The sequence below is a fragment of the Macrobrachium nipponense genome, chromosome 33 (assembly GCF_015104395.2).
Source record: "Macrobrachium nipponense isolate FS-2020 chromosome 33, ASM1510439v2, whole genome shotgun sequence".
In the NCBI taxonomy this organism is placed as follows: domain Eukaryota; kingdom Metazoa; phylum Arthropoda; class Malacostraca; order Decapoda; family Palaemonidae; genus Macrobrachium; species Macrobrachium nipponense.
The window spans coordinates 58129109-58137199 of NC_087219.1; the positions used below are offsets into that span (position 1 = coordinate 58129109).

At 39.3% G+C, this 8091-nt stretch overlaps 1 protein-coding gene across 1 annotated transcript in view; it reads right to left on the reverse strand.

Annotated features, from left to right (window-relative positions):
• Positions 1-8091, reverse strand: part of LOC135203215 (uncharacterized) — a 94694-nt gene that overhangs the window by 14929 nt on the left and 71674 nt on the right. The window lies entirely within an intron of this gene.

The following is an 8091-nucleotide window of genomic DNA, read 5'->3' on the forward strand; positions in this document are numbered from 1 at the left end:
CTAGAACCATCATGAGAACAGGCGCCTCCAACACGTGCGCAAATGCCTCCTTGCTGCAGAACTTCTCGAAGATGCGTTTTCCTTTCCTTTATCTTATAATTCCTTGTTATACAGCGAATACCATGACAGCTCTATACCATGATACTAGAGATGGGATTCTCTAACTTGACAAATACAATGTAACAAATGACATTTTGAGTCTGGGAGTAAGTACTTAGACTAAGCCAAGAGAGTGGAATGACAACTTAATAGATTTCTTTGTGGGGCAGACTTGGGTTTTTATCACTATGACTTATTAATCATTTTGTTCTATTTTATGTTCATCTGCTTTGGGTAATAAATGATATATTTTTGTATTTATGTGAGCTTAATAGCCTAGTGACATGCTTGCAGATAGAGGGCGCCTGCTGCCACAGGTAAGAATTGTTAATTCATTATTATTTGTGTAGTTTTGTCAAAAGGGGGTTGTTATATATATATATATATATATATATATATATATATATATATATATATATATATATATATATATATATATATATATATATACATATATAGTTTTGTCAAAAGGGGAGTGTTATATATATATATATATATATATATATATATATATATATATATATATATATATATATATATATATATATATTATATATATCAGTGTTGCCAGATGCCCTAGGCAAAATTTCTGTAGATTTTGTTCATTTTTTTCTGTAGATTTGATGAAATTTCTGTAGACTACTCATACTTACTTTATTTGCTATCTAATACAAACATTTGAAATTACTGATACATAACTGCATAAATTTGATCCTTTTTCATATGCAGAAACTCTTTAACTTAAGTTTGGAAAATTATGTGAAATGCTGCAACACATTCTAGGTAATGCCTATACATAAATTTACATAAATAATATAAAAGTTAGTCCTTTTACCAGACACACTTCACCATAATTTCAGGAATTGATAATGCTACAGTGCAAAACAGTTTAGGCCTACACAGAATGACAATGAAAATAAATATTCAGTGCTTATGAACAATTCTGGCTGTAGTTCTTAATGATATAGGTATACTTTGCAAGTTATTAGAAAAAAATTAGTTCACCTATTGTCAGTGACAAAAGACGAGGATGGGAAAGCTGCCATAAGAGGTGCAAGAGAATTTATTTCCTTACTTTTCACAACCGCAGGGTTTAATGCTTCTAATTTTCGAAAGACTGGGTTATTAAAAGAAAATCTCTTCAATATTTGACTGGCAGCTTCAATGTAAAATGAGTCGGTATAGCACATTTTATCTTCGAGTGATGCAATGGAACTGCATTTAAGTGTATCATTCATATTTGGTTTAAACTTTATTTTAAGATGGACAGTAATTAATATTTCAAGACTGCTGCTCTTTCACGACAATTTCTGAGTCATGCACAACAAAATCCTGTAGATTTATGATGAAAATGAAAAAAAGTTCTGTTTTTCTGTAGATTTGCTAAAAATCCAGTAGAAATACAGAAATTTCTGTAGATCTGGCAACACTGATATATCTAACCAATAGTTTGTTATGCATTATAGCAATGTTAGTGCTTTCGCTCTGAGAGATTAGCACTGTAAAAACTTGAATTTGAAAAGGTCACTATTGCCATTCATCGGAGTAGAATGAAAACGTTACGACGACTACCCATGCTTATTTAATTGTTTTACTTATATAAAAAAAAAATTATGTTAAATTCAGCCACAGTTGAAAAATAATTGTAATTTCTTAATTTTTTCATTATGAAGTTTTAATTGTGTATTTAATTTTGATAATGAAGTATAAATCGTTCAACACATGAGAGAGAGAGAGAGAGAGAGAGAGAGAGAGAGAGAGAGAGAGAGAGGAGAGAAGAGAGAGAGAGAAGAAGAAGAGAGAAGAAAGAGCGAGAGCGACGAAAGCAACTAAATGAAGAGAGGAGCATTTAATTCTTTATACTTGTTTTTATTTATTATCGGATTTTGCATTATTCATGCGATCAAGATGATACAAAACTTCTGTTTTCATACAATAAATTCACCCTGAATATGCTGATGCTTTCAGATTTAAGATGTGTGTGATATAAGAAGAGAAAATGAAGAATATGTCTTATTATTTTTGTACATGAACTTCCCTGACAGATATATACTTAGCTATAGTCTCCGACGTTCCCGACAGAATTTCAAATCTCGCGGCACACGCGACAGGTAGGTCAGGTGGTCTACCTTACCCGCCGCTGGGTGGCGGATGTACGAACCACTCCCGTTTGCTTGTCAGATTTTTCTCTGTCGCAGGAACGATAACAACTGTTGTCGGTTCCTCTCGATAGTTTTTCGATTCTCGCTTGCCTGGAGTTAATTTGGACTTCTTTTGGTGACGCATTTGCTTTGTTTGGCTTGGCATACGCTGATTGTGGACCGGTTTGGTTTTGATTTGGATTTTCTTTAACGATGTCTGACCTAGATTCAGTAGTTAAAACTTCGGTATGGTTTCCTTGGATTTACAGGACGCTTACTTCCACGTACCGATCCATCCTTCCTCGAGGATGTTTCTCAGATTCATGATGGGGGGGAAAATTTTTCAGTTCAGGGCTCTGTGTTTCGGCCTCTCGACGGCCCTCAAGTGTTTCACGGGGATTTTGAGGAATGTGGCTCAATGGCTTCATTTGAAAGGGGTGAGGATATCCATGTACCTCGACGATTGGCTAATAAGGGCCAATTCAGAAGATCGTTGCTTGAAGGACTTACAATTAACTCTAGAATTGACGAAGGCGTTGGGACTTCTCGTCAATTTCAAGAAGTCGTCACTAATTCCCGAGCAAGAGTGTGTGTATCTCGGGATACAGATGAACTCTCTGAGTTTTCGGGCTTTTCCCTCTCAGGAAAGGATAGCCCTAGGATTCGAGAAAGTAACAACCTTCTTAGGGAAAGAAGTATGCACAGTGAGGGAGTGGATGAGTCTGCTGGGGACGCTCTCCTCGCTTGAGCAATTCGTTTCCCTAGGAAGGTTGCACCTGAGACCGCTCCAATTCTTTCTTCATCGGAATTGGAGTCGTCGTTCTCAGGATTTGACGTTCTCCCTGTCGTTATCCCAGGACGTCAAGAAACATCTATGTTGGTGGACAGATCCCAACCTCTTTGCGAAGGGACTGTCTCTTCAATCCCAGACCCCCAACCTGGTGTTGTTCTCCGACGCGTCGGACACGGGGTGGGGGGCAACTCTGGGAACCAGCGAAGTGTCAGGTACCTGGGTGGGGGACCAGGTAGCCTGGCACATCAACAGAAAGGAGTTGATGGCTGTGTGGTTGGCTCTGAAGGCTTTCGAGCCCAAAGTCAGAAAATCGGTAGTGCAAGTCAACGCGGACAACACTACAGCTCTGGCATATATCAGGAAACAGGGGGGGACGCATTCCTTCTCCCTGTACGAGACAGCAAGAGACCTTCTTCTGTGGGCAGAAGAAAGAGGAATCAAGCTTCTCACCAGGTTCGTGCAGGGAGAAAGGAATGTAAGAGCAGATCTCCTCAGCAGGAAAGATCAGGTCCTTCCCACAGAGTGGACCCTTCATCTGGATGTATGCCAGAGCCTGTGGAAGTTATGGGGCAGGCCACACATAGACCTCTTTGCCACGTCAAAGAACAAGAGGCTGGATCCTTACTGCTCTCCGATATCGGATCCAGAGGCATTAGCATAGATGCTCTTCTTCTAGACTGGAGCGGACTCGACGTCTACGCGTTTCCCCCCTTCAAGATCCTGGGGCTAACCATCAAGAAGTTCGTAGAGTCCGATTCAACGAGAATGACCTTAATCGCTCCCTTTTGGCCGGCCCAAGAATGGTTCACAGAGGTACTGGAATGGTTGGTGGACCTTCCAAGATCGCTCCCGCTAAGAAGCGATCTACTCAGACAACCCTACTTCGACAGGTACCACAAAAATCTCCTCGCTCTCAGTCTGACTGGCTTCAGACTGTCCAAAGTTTGGTCAGAGCGAAAGGCTTTTCAGCAACAGCTGCTAAAGCAATCGCAAGAGCGAGGAGACCTTCCACCTTGCGTGTATACCAGTCAAAGTGGGATGTCTTCAGACGTTGGTGCAAGAGGAAGAACATTTCCTCTTCCAGTACCTCTGTGACCCAAATTGCGGATTTCCTTATTTTCCTCAAAGAAGAATGTCATCTTGTTGTGTCAACTATTAAGGGATACCGCAGTATGTTGGCAACGGTATTTCGGCATAGAGGCTTAAATATATCCGATGATAAGGACCTGCATGATCTTATTAGATCATTTGAAACCATTAAGCGTCCTCATGTAGTACCGAACTGGAATCTAGACGTAGTTCTACAATTCCTTGGATCGTCTAGATTCGAACCTCCTGGCTTAGCCTCTTTCAAGGATCTGACGAAGAAGGCTATCTTCCTTTTGGCCCTAGCCACAGCTAAGAGAGTGAGTGAGCTCCAAGCTATTGAAGGCAATGTAGGGTTTAAGGAAGATTCTATGGTGTGTTCGTTTCTTCCAAGTTTCCTTGCAAAGAATGAAAACCCATCACGCCCTTGGCCCAGGAGCTTTGAAGTTCGTAGTTTATCTTTTCTAGTAGGGGAAGAGCCTGAAAGAACTCTTTGCCCTATGAGAATTATGAAGTATTTCCTTAAGAGGAAGGAACAACTTAAGGCTAATCAAGATGTGCTTTGGTGCTCCGCAAAGGACCCCACTCGGCCCATGTCGAAGAATGCTCTTTCCTTTTTTCTGAGAAGCCTTATTACAGAGGCACATGTTGCCTGTAAGGAGGAACATTTTAGACTACTGAAAGTGAAAGCTCACGAGGTGAGAGCCATTGCAACTTCGCTTGCATTCAGAAAAAATATGTCTGTGCGGAACTTGATGGAGGCGACTTTTTGAAGATGCCAATCGGTTTTTGCAAACCACTACCTACGTGATGTAACAATCACATATGATAAATGCTTCGCCTTGGGTCCTTTCGTATCGGCGGATTCGGTGCTGGGGCAGGGAGCTGAAACTTATCCTGTGTAAATTTTTTATATGTTACCCTATATTTTATATTGGTGTTTTTTGGTTGTCTGAAAGAGGTTGCAGGAGGCACCTCTTTTTGTCGTAATATTAACCCTTTGTATTTTGGTTAGGTGGTCTGGTGGGTTTTGGCTCCTTGCAGAGGTAGTGGTAAGGATCTGTTAGGTAAGCGGACAAGGTCCCTCTAACAGAATCCGACTTGGATTCTACCACAATAGGGGATCACATATCCCAGTGGTAGATCCGAGAGTCTTTCAGCATCAGGTCACGTCCTAGCTGTAGCTCTCCAGGCAATGCAGACTCAGAGACAGTATCTATGAAGTCTTCATCCTGAAAAGGTGAGAACCAAGGTTTTTATATCCTACAACATTAGTTGTTTCCCGTCTTACCTGTATTATTTAGCTGTCTCTTACCCTCCACCAAGGGTGCCAATCAGCTAAGTATATATCTGTCAGGGAAGTTCATGTACAAAAATGATATTGTTAAACTACAATAAAGTTTTGTACATACTTACCTGGCAGATATATACGATTAATTGCCCACCCAGCCTCCCCTCAGGAGACAGGTGGAAGAGAAAAATCTGACAAGCAAACGGGAATGGTTCGTACATCCGCCACCCAGCGGCGGGTAAGGTAGACCACCTGACCTACCTGTCGCGTGTGCCGCGAGATTTGAAATTCTGTCGGGAACGTCGGAGACTATAGCTAAGTATATATCTGCCAGGTAAGTATGTACAAAACTTTATAGTAGTTTAACAATATCATTTTAGTACAGCTGCGTACACTCGCTTACCTGGCACAGGAGACACGATTTGGGAATCAGATCTGATGAAGCTTTTACTTTCCTCTCTCTCTCTCTCTCTCTCTCTCTCTCTCTCTCTCTCTCTCTCTCTTTCAGTCTCAAGTGTCGAACGACTTTTGTTTCATTATCAAAAGTAAATAGACAATTAAAACCTCTTGAAAAAATATTAAAAAATTACAATTGTTTTCCCACTATAGCTAAATTTGAAATAAAAATTCATTATATTGGAAAAGCAATCAAATCAGCATGGGTAGTGATCGTAGCGTTTCCAAACTGCAATGTTATGTAGTCAAATGAAACATTCCTTAACATTGTTGGCCAATCTCATGTTTGCCGTGCTGAACTTTGAAAGAGCACAATCACCAACGTTGTTACTATACATATAGTGGTCAGTATATATATATATATATATATATATATATATAATATATATATATAATATATATATATATATATATATATATATATATATATATATATATATATATATATATATATATATATATATATAGAATAATTATCACATCGAACCGTGATCCATTTATATATCAATTCAAGCTACAAATGTCCTTTAATATCTAAATTCACTTTACCTCCCAAATGATATATTTTCATATATGTACCGAAGGGGAATTTTTTAGTTGATAATAATTTCGTCCCCCCTTGGGATCGAACCACCGTCCAAGTGGACGGGACGAAATCAGGACATGTCAGTGACGCTATCCAATCAGCAACAGAGACGATAAGTTCATATTCGATTCTGACCTTACAAATCACCCTCGATCTGGGTGCTTTCGTAATTAGAATCGATATGGAACCCCGTCTACCATGTTAGCCAATTCGAGCGTTTGACAGCACGTAGCCTTTTGTTATGAATAATTATCACATCGAAACCGTGATCCATTTATATTCAATTCAAGCTACAAATGTCCTTTAATATCTAAATTCACTTTACCTCCCAAATGATATATTTTCATATATGTACCGAAGGGGAATTTTTTAGTTGATAATAATTTCATCCCCCCATGGGATCGAACCACCGTCCAAGTGGACGGGGACGAAATCAGGACAGTCAGTGACGCTATCCAATCAGCCAACAGAGACGCATAAGTTCATATCGATTCTGACCTTACAAATCACCCTCGATCTGGGTGCTTTCGTAATTAGAATCGATATGAAACACTGTCTACCATGTTAGCCAATTCGAGCGTTTGACAGCACGTAGCCTTTTGTTATGAATAATTATCACATCGAACCGTGATCCATTTATATATCAATTCCGCCAATATATGTATCCTAAATTTACACATCCTGTACGCTTAATTATATATATATTTGTAGGTGCGCGAAAGCACAATCACAGCGGGTGTCCGCTCCCTTTTTTCGTATGTACGCGTGACGGACACTACAATTCCGTCCGCACAGCCTCCTTATATATTCCGTTTCTGACCAATAAATGCTACGAGCTACTCTATGAGCAAGAGCCCGTGCTGACACAAGGCCAGCTTAATCTTAAACAACAACAAGCAATAAATGCTATGAGCTGCTCTGTGAGCAAGAGTTTGAGCTGGCGTAAGGCCAGCTTAATCTCCAACAACAACAATCAACAAATCAGCAAGCATTTTTCCTTGTCTCAGTCCAGTCCTCACAAGTTGAAGCCAGTTCCAGTTCATGAGTGCTATTCAAATCCCAAAAGCGCCGATTACTCCGTTATCTGTTTCAATGATTCTAGGCCTATGTGACTGCATTAAACATAGTTCCAATTTCTTTCTCTGGTACATCGGAATTCTCCCTCTTATTTATACAAATATGCTGTCAATCTTACGTTTATTTTGATTTTAATAAGAAAATTGGCGTATGTAAGATTTATAAGTTATCGTGCACCAACACCAGTCTCCTCAAAACTTGGTGTTCCAGGAGTGCCAACCGAACCGCACACTTCAAATTCATTTCACCACCCTTCAGTCAAGCGAAATTTATTTATATTAATTTAAGGAAATTATAAATGATTTAATATTTTTTTTATATTATATTTCATATGCTAACTTGGAAACTTTTTTATCTGTTAACAGAAACATCTTTAAAGAAATAACAACCTGATAACATTAGATAAGCCAAACTCCATTCGCTCATGTATTATTTGCATAAAATAAAATTTTATGCAGATGTTATTCCGTTGACACGCTTGGTAGGCCTGTTCCTCTATAACCATAATGAAATATTTTATAATGATTCGGACAAAATACTTAAACACCTGCATAAAACGCGG